Below are 13093 nucleotides of genomic sequence, written 5' to 3'. Positions count from 1 at the left end.
CCCAACCTCTATTTTTTTTTTTTTTCAATTTTTTCTTATCCTCTCTCTCTGTTTTTGGTCAGTCATAGGCCTGATTGTGGGTGCTGTCCCTGAGCTTTTTCACTCAAGGCTAGCACTCTGTCACTTGAGCCACAGCACCACATCCAATTTTCTGGTACTTAATTGGAGATGAGTCTCACAAATTTTCCTGCTTTGGCTGGCTTCAAACACAATCCTCAGATCTCAGCTTCCTGAGTAGCTAGGATTACAGGAGTGAGCCACCAGTGCCTGGCTTCTTATTTCCTCTTACATGTGGAAGTTAGATCTAAAATATAAACATACATAAAGAAAAATACACTCAATAAAAAAAGAAAGAAAGAACAAACCCTGTGGACCAAAAAGAAGAAGAAGAAGAAGAAGAAGAAGAAGAAGAAGAAGAAGAAGAAGAAGAAGAAGAAGAAGAAGAAGAAGAAGAAGAAGAAGAAGAAGAAGAAGAAGAAGAAGAAGAAGGAGAAGAAGAAGAAGAAGAAGAAATAGATAGACAAGATTAGATGCATATATATGCAAACAAATCAACTACAGTATGAATGTTATACTCGAGTGAAGGATTCTAGTAATGTAATGCCTCTGAACAATTAAGAAACAGGAAAATAAATAAGTTTGTGGAAAGGGAGGCAATGGGGGGTGGGGTGGGGAGAGATGAATGGAGAGAGGAAGAACGGATGAATACAGTCATTCTATTCAATGTACGTGTGAACCTGAGGGGATGGGTTGGAAAAGGGAGGGAATGATGAGGGGGTTGACATCGATCAGGAAGCACTGCACTCAGTCTGACTTGTCGAATTGGCACTCTTTTGTACAGCTACTTAAAATGAAAAAAAAATTCTAGGGAAGCGAATTTCTATACTCAAAAGATTTTTGTTTTATTTCCAAAATGAAAGGTTTTTAATGCTAGAATTGAGAATTGTTTGTCGCTTTTTTCCCCTCCCATATATATGTATATGAATATATAAACACACACTTATTTATCAGCTTCAATTCATTGTACAAAGGGGTTTCATTTTGACATGTCTATATCTGCAAACAATATACCTTGCTCAGATGCACCCTGCCTCCGTTACTCTCCCTCATCCCAAGAAGTGGTTTTTAATGTTTGGAAAAATCTGTGCCTAATTCTGGAAGTTGAGTGTCTCGGTATCGTGAATTAATTAACTGGAAGTGTTATTTGAGTTCCAGTCTAGACCCGACAGTCTGCATTTCCAGTTCTGACAATCTTCTTAGAAGAGGGCCATGGTAAACTGGGCACCGATCACTCACGTAATCCTAGCTACGTAGGAGGCTGAGATCTGAAGATGGAGATTCAAAGCCAGCTCAGGCAAGAAAGTCTGTAAAATTTTTTACCTCCAATTAAACACACACACACACACAGAGTCAGGAGTGGAGCTGTGGCTCAAGTGGTAGATCACTAGCCATGAGCAAAAAATGCCCAGAGATAGTACCCAGGCCCTGAGTTTAAACCCTAAGACCAGCAAAAAAAAAAAAAAGAGTCATGGTAATGCCCATTCTGCTCTCAGTAGTGAGAAAAGGAATTCTGGGGAAAAAAATGTAAAAATCTTGATTCAGTGTCTGTCACCCCAGCTACTGAGGAGATTGAGTCAGGAACTGAGGCCAGCTGGGGAGACATAGCAAGACCCTGTTTCCAGAACAAAGCACAGCAAGCAACAGAATCCCTTCTTCCCCCCACCCTCCCCACACACCTTTTTTTGTATATGTTGGTACTGGAGCTTGAATTCCGTCCTTGTACGCTAACTTGGTATTTTTTCCCTGAGTGCTGGGATCTTCGGTGTGTGCCCACTATGTCCAGCTTTACATTAGAATTTGGGATGACTGTGTCTTCCTTGCTCTGCAGGCTGCCAGTCTGACACCTGCAGTGGAACGTGAGGTTGCTTCTGTTTCCTGGTCCTGTAACCCTATGTCAGGGGCACCATGCATGTGCCCCAGGGGCTCATGCTACCCCCTCCGTGGGATACATTCCTGTTGGTTGAGACACATGTCATCTAACAGCCCCTCAGGGGAGTGGCCTTGAGGACAGAGCACCCAGCGCTAGGCATCTCCTGGGCTGATGTCATTTTCTGTCCTGGCTGATTGGAAGGCCTGAGGTAGGTTGTTATTTTAAATCATGTATGATGATTGGCTATGTTACACTCTCTCCAGGTATTTTTAGTTGCTGGTGTTTCTTTCTTCATTGCTGGCTGCTGGGTCTATTGTCTGTTTTATTTCCTACCTGGAGTCTTTGTCTCGCTTCTCCTGGTGCGGGCTGAGTTTTCCAGTCTAGCTTGGAAGCAGAGAGGCAGGGACATAAGCTTTTGCTTGTGGAGTGGTTTGGAGTGGTGAGAGCCATGAGGCTCTCATTTAGCAGTGTCTGCTTGGATGGTGCTCTCCTTAGTAACTCGAGGCTAACTCTAGACCCTGCCACGGGGAAATATCCTGCATAGAAATGGAAGGGAAATGAAGCTTGGGGCTTCTAGACTGTCTGCTTACCCTGCGGCTGCCTCCAACATTCAGGCAACTCTGAGGAGTGAGGCAGGAAAATGGGATTGCCTCCACTTTTTAAAAAATTAAATATCAAACAGGAGCCTAAAGAATGTCTTTCTTGGTCTGTTGGCCATTTCAGAACTTTGGAAATGTAATGGTCAGTTCATTAGAAAGAAACATTGGTAGAAAAAAATAAATAATTAATTAATTAAATACCAGTACTGGGGCTTGAACTCAAGGTATGGGCGCTGTCTCTTAGCTTTTTTTTTTTTCCAGGCCAGTGCTCTACCACTTGAGCCACAGCTCTACTACCAGCTTTGTGCTGACTAAATGGAGATGGGTCTTATGGATTTTCCTAGCTGATTTTGAATCTCTATCCTCAGATCGCAGCCTCCCCTAAGTAGCTAGGATTACAGGCACCCAGCTCTCTTATGTTTTTGTTTTTGTGTTTTGTTTTGTTTTTTCCTATGTACTGAGGCTTGAACTCTGGGCCTTGGCACTGTCCCTGAGCTTTTGTTTTTTGTATTTGTTTTTTCTGCTTCTGTGGTGCTGAGGAATCAAACCCAGGGCCTCAGGCATGCAAGGCAAGCACTCTACCACTGAGCCACCTTCCCAGCCCCTGTCCCTGAACTTTTATGCTCAAAGCTAACCCTCTACCACTTGAGTCATAGTTCTACTTCTGGCTTTTTGTTTTTTGCAGGGGGGGATGGGTTGCGGCGGGTTGTTTACTGAAGCTAAGAATCTGACAGACTTTCCTGCCTGGACTGGCTTCGAACTACAATCCTCATATCTTAGCCTCCTGAGTAGCTAGGATTACAGGTATGAGCCACTAGCATTGGGTTTTCCTCTCAGCTTTTAATCTTAACCTTCCAGCATCCTAACCTTCCTTTGACTTTATGGAGCATCCCTTGTAAATTGTACTAAAATCTTCCAAAACAAAAGGAAGCACACCTTCCAAGTAACCCTTGGGGAAGCCCGCAGGGCCTTTCCCCCATTCATCCAGGGCCTAAAGGGAAAGGAGAGGTGGTCACAGGGAAAGCGAGGATGCTCATGTCTGTCCACATCCAGACTCTGGACCAGAGACTCTGAATCCAGAGATGCTTTCCAGGCCCACGTCTAACTCTATGCATGTGGGCCCCAGAGTTTTTCCCAAGGTGCTAGCTGAGTAGACACCCCACAGGGCAGCGGATGCCCCGGGATTCCAGTGAGGATAGAGGAGGCCAACGAGGCAGCAAAGGGAAGAGCTCACAATGAGCCGACTGAGCCTTTCCAAGGGTTCCACTCCCCCTTAAAAAATAAAAAATCAGATGGACACGGTTACAGAAAGCCGCGGCCTCTCGCGAGGCGACGCACTGCGTTCACAATACTGCCTGTCGACCCGCGTTTTCTGCCATCCCTGCCTCTCTTGTCCACCATGCCCCAGGCCAATTGTGGAAACTGAGGGTTTGGCTCTTCCAAGCAGGCTGTCTTTGTTGCTGTTATGTGAGACTACATTGGGAGACAGTAGGGGACACTTACTTTCCACCGTCTGGACAAGGCCAGGGTGACAGCTCTTGACCAAAGGCCGTCACGCTCAGACCCACATATGTCCAGGCTCTCTGGGAAAGCAGAGGAGGTCTAGGTTCCGGTTCCTTGTACCCACTGAAGTCTTGTTTGCCAGACTGTGGGTACTGATCATTCTCCTCCTGCCCATGAGACCATCGAGACAAGATAGGCAGCATCCTGACCTTGACCCAGAAGTTCTCTCTCCCCAGATAAACAGCATGGAGTGTTACTAATATACAGTGACATGTACAGTACGAACCACAGGCAGATCTTGCCACTGGAGACTGTTTGGGTCTGTGGGTTGGGGTTAGTACAATAATTACCATCTAAAAGCCAGGGGGACTTGCCAGGTTCTATGGGTGACTTGGCTGGAACAGAGCTGGTACCCACCAGTCAGCAGTACTCTTTGCAGCTACCTGCCACAAAATTATGGGAAATGTTGTGTCATGCCATCTCAAACATGGTGGCTGATGCCTGTCAGCTACTCAGGTGGATGAGATCCAAGGATCATAATTGGAAGCCAATTCAGGCAGGAAAGTTTGGGAGATTCTTTTTTTTTTTTTTTGGTCAGTCGTGGGGCTTGAACTCTGGGCCTGGGCGCTGTCTCTCAGCTCTTCAGCTCAAGGCAAGTGCTCTACCACTTGAGCTACAGCGCCACTACTGGTTTTCTGGTGGTTTATTGGAGATAGGAGTCTCATGGTCTCTCCTGCCCGGGCTGGCTTTGAACCTCGATCCTCAGATCTCAGCCTCCTGAGTAGCTAGGATTACAGGTGTGAGCCACCAGCGCCCGACCTATATTTGGGAGATTCTTATCTCCAATAAGCTACTCAGGAAAAGCTGGAAGTAGCGCCACAGCTTAAGTGGTAGATTGCTAGCCTTGAGCAAAATGAAGCTCAGAGAGAACACCAAATCATTGAGTTTAAGCCCCAGGACTGTCACCAAAAAACAACAATAAATAAATAAAAACAACTCCCCACTCTAACTGGACACTAATGGCTAATGCCTATAATCCTAGCTACTCAGGAGGCTGAGATCTGAGGATCATGGTTTGAAGTCAGCCTCAGCAGGACAGTCTTTGAGACTCTAATCTCCAATGAACCACCAAAAAATCTGAAGTGGAGCTGTGGCTCAAGTAGTTCATTGCCAGCTTTGAGTGAACAAAGCTAAGGAACAGTGTTCAGGCCCTGAGTTCAACCCCCAGAACCTGCCACACACATAAAAATAGTGTTGGAAAAAAAACAGGACCAAACTTTTATGGTTCTTAGGCAGCAATAAATTACAAATAATATATATATTTTAAAAATGCCACACCCCCTTTCACTGGGTACCAGTAGCTCATACCTGTAACCCTAGCTACTCAGGAGCCTGAAATCTGAGGATCATGATTTCAAAACCAGTCTGGGCAGGGAAATCTTTAAGACTCTTATTTCTAACTAATCACCAAAAAGCCAGAAGTGGAGCTGTGGATTAAGTGGGAGAGCCCTAACCTTGAGCAAAAAAACCTTAAGAACAGTGCCTAGGCCTGAGTTCAAGCCCCAGTACCAGTGCTAAATAAATTAATGAATAAATAAGCTCCTTCATAAGCTGTTTCTGACAATCTCCCATTTTTTCAGTAGTGCCCATTGTGTCAGAGATGGCCTAGGCAGTGGGTGTCTGTGTCTTGGAAGACATTTTTCTTCCTCCAAAGAAAGGCCAGGACACCATCAGGGACCACAGGTGACCTGCACTTTGCAACCTGCTCGTGTTGGCCTTGGCTTTCCTGCTAAAAACTCATAATGGTTACACGCCTGGGATCCATGAATAAAACATAAGCTTAGAGTTCGCTTTTCCCTTCCTACCGTGAATGCGTAATCAGGCCAAAACTGCAGTGACTGATGAAGGCCTTGCTTCGGAGGCAGCTACAACCCCGGCAACAATCAATGATTCATAGCTCGATCTGCTAATTGCCCTGATGCACCTGACGGGAGGAGGGGTCCCAGATGTGCATTAGGTGCTGGACTGGCCCTCACCGCTGCCCCCAGAGGCAAGTCTGCTTCTCTTCCTCAGGGGGTGATCCTTCATTTCATCTATCTGAGGTTGGGGGATGGGGAGCAGGAGGCCCAAAAGAGGAGGCCCAAGGGATGCATGAGCCCAGCTTTCAAACAGGATTGGTGTCTGGACTGCGGGGGGCGGGGAGGAGGCTGGTGGAGAACAGGCTGTGTTCACACCCACGGATATTCCCGGTCTCCCCATCACCTGACGATGGATGGGGGTAGGGATATAGCCACCTCCCTGCCTCAGGCTGGAGAGACAGTAGCCTTTAGCCCTGATGCCCACTCTGTCTCTCTGATTATCACTTTGAGGGGGTGGCAGAGTGTGGCAAGGTGTGGATAACTATGGTCCCACTGTAGGCTTCTCCCTACAGTGGCTCAGGACTTATATCCTAGCTACTCAAAAGGCCTAGATCGAAAATAAATAAAAGGATCAAGCTGGGCGCTGGTGGCTCACACCTATAATTCTAGCTACTCAGGAGGCTGAGATAGGAGGATTGCTGCTCAAAGCCAGCCCAGGTGGGAAAGTCTCTGTGAGACTCTTATCTCTAATGAACCACACAAAAACCAAAAGTGGCACTGTGGCTCAAGTGGTAGAGCACTAGCCTTGAGCACAAAAAGGCTCAGGGACAGCCCAGGTCCTAAGTTCAAGCTCTACTACTGACAAAAGAAGGAAAGAAAGAAAGAAGGAAAGAAAGAAAGAAGGAAGGGAAGAAAGAAAGAAAGAAGGAAGACTGGAAGGAAGGAAGGAAGGAAGGAAGACAGGAAAGAAGACAGGAAGGAAGACAGGAAGGAAGACCAGGCCTTGGTGACTCAATCCTATAATCCTAGCTACTCAAGAGACTGAGATCTGAGGATCACAAGCCAGCCCAGGCCAGGTAGGAAAGTCCTGTGAGATTAGTTTATCTCCAGTTAACCACCATAAAGCCAAGAGTAGAGTTGTGTCTCAAGTGGTAGAGCACTAGCATTGAGAAAAACAAAAAACAAAAACAAAACAAAACAAAACAACAGGGCTGGGAAGGTGGCTCAGTGGTAGAGTGCTTGCCTTGCATGCATGAGGCCCTGGGTTCGATTCCCCACACCACATAAGCAAAAAGAAAAAAGCCGGAAGTAGCACTGTGGCTCAAGTGGTAGAGCACTAGCCTTGAGCTGAAGAGCTGAAGGACAGCGCCCAGACCCAGAGTTCAGGCCCCACGACCGGACCCAAACAACAACAACAACAACAACAACAATAACAATTCAGAGGCAGCACCTAGACCACCCTGAGTTCAAGCCACAGGACTGGCACATGTGTACACGCACATACACACCAGAAGCTTAGATCTAAGGCTGGCAATTCAAAGCCAGCCTAGGCAGGAAAGTCCATGAGAGTCTGATCTCCAGTTAACCAACAAAAAGCTGGTAATAGAGCTTAGACTCAAGTGGAAGAGTGCCAGTCTTGCGCAGAAAGAGTCCAGTGATAGTGTAGGCCCAGAGTTCAAGACCCACTTCTGGCATCAGCAATGATAGAAAAAGGTGCTCAGATGTTCTTTAAATACAAGTAAAAGGGCTGGGAAGGTGGCTCAGTGGTAGAGCGCTTGCCTTGCATGCATGAGGCCCTGGGTTCGATTTCTCAGCACCACATAAGCAAAAAGAAAAAAAAAAAAGCCGGAAGTGGTGCTGCGGCTTAGGTGGTAGAGCGCTAGCCTTGAGCTGAAGAGCTGAGGGACAGAACCCAGGTCCCAGAGTTCAGGCCCCACGACCGGACCCAAACAAATAAATACAAGTAAAATTTACACATGTTTAAAAAAATCAGTTTTAAAGCGTGCCATACTTTTAATACAATCACAGAGTGCATACCCATCCGCTCTATCTAGTTTTTTTTTTTTCTTCTTTTTGTCAGTCGTGGGCTTGAACTCAGGACCTGAGCGTCATCCCTTGAGCTTTTTTTGCTCAAACTAGTACTCTACCACTTGAGTCACGGGACCACTTCTGGCTTTTTTGGTAGCTAATTGGAGATAAGAGTCTCCCAGAGAAAAGCCTGCCTGGGCTGGCTTTGAACCACCATCCTCAGATCTCAACCTCCTTAGTAGCCAGGATTACAGAATGAGCCACTGGTGCCCATCCTGTGCCCATTTGTTTCATGGACAAGGGAATTTTTTTCCCCCTTGGGTACTCGCTGAGGGCTGGACTTGTCAACTCATCTGTAATTCTGTGTTTACCTGCTTGCGGACCAGATTTCTCAGTGGCAGCTGCCCCAGTTCAGATCCCCTCCAGCTCCTCACGTGTTCAGTCCTGGTTTCTCGGCAGCATCTGAGCTCCCGGGGGATTTCTGCTGCAATTGTTCAAGCCATCCTGAAGTCTCACCCCCTCCTGCCACAGGTCTCCATGGTGACCTTATCTGGAGGCTCCTCTGGCCTGGAGCTGGACCTGCCTCGCTGGAGGTCCGTGGCAGTCTATGGGTGATAGGTCCTGGGCTCAGCTTCTGTTTTCTTCCTCCTGCCTGCATTGACTCCCAGCAAAGCATTCTGTCTGTCTTCCCGCTGTGGAAGTCCTTCCTGGCCAAGGTCTCCTTCAGTCACTGCCTGGTGTGGTTACCCACCCTTTGGCTGGGTATGGGCAGCCCCTTGGCCTTTCATACTCCCCTCACCCCTCTTTGAAGCTCCTAGTGTTCATGGGGCTTGAGCTCAGGGCCTGGGCGCTGGCCCTGAGCTTTTTTTGCTCAAGGCTAGTGCTGTACCACTTGAGCCACAGCACCACTTCTGGTTTTTTGGTGGTTAATTGGAGATAAGAGTCTCCAGTGCTGGCCTGGCACTGGTGGTTCACGCCTGTAATCCTAGCTTCTTAGGAGGCTGAGATTTGAGGATCATGGTTCAAAGCCAGCCCGGGGAAGGAAAGTCTGTGAGACTCGTATCTCCAATTAACCACCAGAAAACCAGAAGTGGTGCTATGGCACAAGTGGTAGAGCATTAGCTTTGAGCTGAAGAGCTCAGGGACAGTGCCGAGGCCCAAAGTTCAAGCCCCATGACCAACAACAACAACAAGTCTCATGGATTTTCCTGCCTCGGTTGGCTTCAAATTGTCATCCTCAAATCTCAGCCTCCTAAGTAGCTAAAATTAGAGGCCCGAGCCACCAGTGCCTGGCTCCCTACTGCCTTATTTTTGCCACTTAGAAGTGCCTGCAAACTCAGGTCCACTTGGCCCTCATAGCCCATCATCATCATCATCATCGAGCCTCAGTTTCCTTCTCTGTGAAACAAATGCCTTAACAGAACTCACCAAACAGGGGTGCTATAAGGAAAAACAGAATCATTGAAGCACATTAACCCTTACCTTAGTGCATTTAAGAACCCACTAAAAGCTGAGCACCAGTGGCTCACGCCTATAATCTTAGCTACTTAGGAGGCTGAGATCTGAGGATGGTGGTTCAAAGCCAGCCCAGGCAGAAAAAGTCCCTGTGAGACTCTTTTCTCCAATAAACTATTCAAAAAAGCCAGGAAATGGTTCTGTGACTCAAGTGGTAGAGTACTAGAGTGCTAGCCTTGAGCACAAAGAGGCTCAGGGACAGCACCCGGGCTTTAAGTTCAAGCCCCAAGACCAGCAAAAAAACAACAACAAAGAACCCATTAAGCCACAGTGGCCATTTGTCTCTGGTGCATGAAAGACTGGCAAAGATACCTGTGCCTGTTTCTAGAGCCCTGAGTGAAGAATAGAGTTTATGATTCTCTCTCTCTCTTATTCTTTCTTCTCTTCTTTCCTTCTTTTAATCCTTCTTTTTTTGCTTCTTCTTTTTTGTGTGTTAGTACTGGGGCTTGAACTTAGAGTCTCATGTTTGTTTGGTTTGCGGATGCACTACCACTTGAGCCATACCCTATTTTTTGCTGGTTATTTTGGAGATGGAGTCTCTTTTTTTTTAATCGGTTGTAGAGCTTGAACTCTGGGCCTGGGCACTGTCCCTGAGCTCTTCAGCTCAAGGCTAGCACTCTACCACTTAGCCACAGTGCCCACTTCCAGCTTTTTCTGTATATGTGGTGCTGAGGAATTGAACCCAAGGCGTCATGCATGTGAGGCAAGCACTCTTACCACTGAGCCACCTTTCCAGCCCAAGGAGATGGAATCTTATAGATTTTTTAGCCTAGGCTGGCTTCAAACTTCAGTCGTACGTAGCTCAGCCTCCTGAGTAGCTAGGATTACAAGTATGAGCCACAAACACTCAGTTGTATTTACGTTTTTTAATGATTGGGGAAATAAAATGTAAAAAAAAAGAAAGAAAAAAAGAAATGAAAAGAAAAAGAATGAAAGGAGATGTAAAGCTATGGCTCAAAGGATAGAGCACTAGCCTTGAACAAAAAGAGCTCAGGGACAACACTCAGGCCCTGAGTTCAAGCCCCATGACTGACAACAACAACAACAAAAAGAATTAGAGGATGGTGTGCAGCTTTGTGGAAAACACAAGGATGTGAGTTTTATCCTTCGCATCACAAGAAGATTTTGTGACAGGTAGGAAGGACATGAAATTGAAATTTTAACGTTATTCAAAACTGATTTTAATGGATAATAGCCATGGCTACCTGTTTATATTGTAATAGAAGCTATTTGGTTTGCCTGAATATATTAATATCTGGCCTTTAACTGAGAACATAACTGTTGATTGATATAGAAGTGGCTTCATTGGGTTGGGAAGGTGGCTCAGTGGTAGAGCGCTTGCCTTGCATGCTCAAGGCCCTGGGTTTGATTCCTCAGTACCACATAAGCAAAAAGAAAAAAGCCGGAAGTGGCGCTGTGGCTCAAGTGGTAAAGCACTAGCCTTGAGCTGAAGAGCTGAAGGACAACGCCCAGGCCCAGAGTTTAGGCCCCATGACCGGACCCAATAAAAAAAAAAAAGAAGTGGCTTCTTCATCTGGATGTAGAATTGTCAGATAAAACACAGGATACCCTGTGTCATTTGAATTTTTGAGAAATGATCATTTCTTTTGCTGTCCTCTTCTTAAGACAAAATAAAACAAAAACAACAAAAAACCTTTTTAGTGAAGCACTGATGCTCACACCTGGTAATACTACCTACTCAGGAGATGGAAATCTGAGGATTTTTGGTTCCAAGTCTGCCCAGACAGGAAAGTCAATGAGACACTTATCTCCCAATTAGCCAGCAAAAAGTTGGAGGGGGACTGTGGCACAAGTGGTAAAGTGCTAGCCTTGAGGGAAAGAAAAATCCTCTCAGGGATAGGGCCCAAGCTCTGAATCCCAGCACACACACTGAAATACACCATTATTGGAATATAATTTACATCACATAGACCCGTTTAAGGGTTCAATTTTGTGGCTCTTACTGAGTTTTCTGAACCCCGTAATCCACCATCATTTATTTCAGAACAGTCTCATTGCTGTAGAAGATTCTGTCCCTGTGAGTCACCACCCCACCCCCTCTTGCTCTGAGGAAATCTTCTCTGTCTCTGTGGGTTTGCTATTCTGGACATTTCCTACCAGTGAAATCAGATAATATGTGGTTGCAAATGCAGTTGTCTCTCAGTATCCTCAGGGGATTGGTTCCGGGACCCCTGTGGGTACCAAAGTCTGAAGATGTTCAAGTCCCTTGTACAAAGTGGCATGGTGTTTGCATGGATGCTGTGTAACACTCTCTTGTATATTTTAAATCACCTCTAGTTGACTTATAATACCTAATGCAATGTGCATGCTGGGTAAATAGCCGTTAGACTGTTGTTTAGGAAATCACAGCAGACGCAATTTTTTTTTCAAATATTTTCAATCACTAGTTGGTTGAATTCTCCAATGGGGACTGTGTGGCTACAGAGGATGGCTTTCTGTGGAATTGTGCCCTCAGGAGTTGTGATCATTTTTTTCAGGAGAAACCATGTCCCAAACACTGCAGGATACACACTTAAGGAGAATCATTCTGCTTGTTTATCTAAAATTCTAATTTTCTTTTTCTGTCGGTACTGGGGCTTGAACTCAGGGTCTCATGCTCTCGCTTGGCTTTTCTGGTTCAAGGCTGGCACTCTATCATTTGAAGCCTGGCTGGCTTTAAACCTCGATCCTCAGATCTCAGCCTCCTGAGTAGCTAGAATTATAGCTGTGAACTACTAACACCAGACTTTTTATTTGTGCCAGTCCTGGGGCTCAAACTCAGGACCCTGAGCTTTTTTACTTAAGGCTAGCTCCATTTCAGGTTTTTTGGTGGTTAATTAGAGATAAGAGTCTCAGATTTTTCCTGGGCCTGCTTCACTGATCACAGCTTCGTGAGTAGCTAGAATTACAAGTGTGAACCGCTGTCACTAGGCTTTTTTATTCATTGTTTTTTAATTCTAGTCCTGGCAGGGCCTGGGTACTGGCCCTGAGATTCTTTCTTTCAAGGCTAGCATTCTACCAGTTGAGCCATAGTGATACTTCCAGCTTTTTCTGAGTAACTTACTGCAAATAAGAGTCTCATGGACTCTCCTGCCTGGGCTGACTTTGAACTGTGATCTCCAGCCTCAGACTCCTGAATAGCTAGGATTATAGCTGTGAGATATCTTGGCTCTTAATGTTTTTGTTTTTATATTTGTTGGTGTTGGTCTTAGGGCTTGAACTTAGCACCTATGTGCTGTTCCTTAGCTTTTTCACTCAAGCCTGAAGCTCTACCATTTGAGCCACACCTCCATTTCCAACTTTTTTTTTTTTTTTGATGGTGAGGGTTGAACTCAGGGCCTGGCCATTGTCCCCAAAGCTAGCTCTTCCACTTTGAGCCACAGTTCTACTTCTGGTTTTCTGGTGGTTAATTCTGATTTTTTATTTGTTTATGTAGCTAATTGGAGGTAAGAGTCTCACCGACTTTCCTGTACAAGCTGGCTTTGAATCTCAATCCTCAGATCTCAGCCTCCTGAGTAGCTAGGATTACAGGTATAAGCCACCAGTACCCAGTTTACATCTAAATTTCATTGGGGTCTTGACAGCCTCTTTCTTACACCGTTTTTTTCCTGTCATCTTTTTTTTTTTTTTTTGTCGGTCGTGGGGCTTGAACTCTGGGC

The sequence above is a fragment of the Dipodomys spectabilis genome, unplaced genomic scaffold (genome assembly GCF_019054845.1).
Source record: "Dipodomys spectabilis isolate Male_0828 unplaced genomic scaffold, ASM1905484v1 ptg000215l, whole genome shotgun sequence".
NCBI lineage: Eukaryota > Metazoa > Chordata > Mammalia > Rodentia > Heteromyidae > Dipodomys > Dipodomys spectabilis.
Note: the sequence above shows the minus strand (reverse complement) of the source record.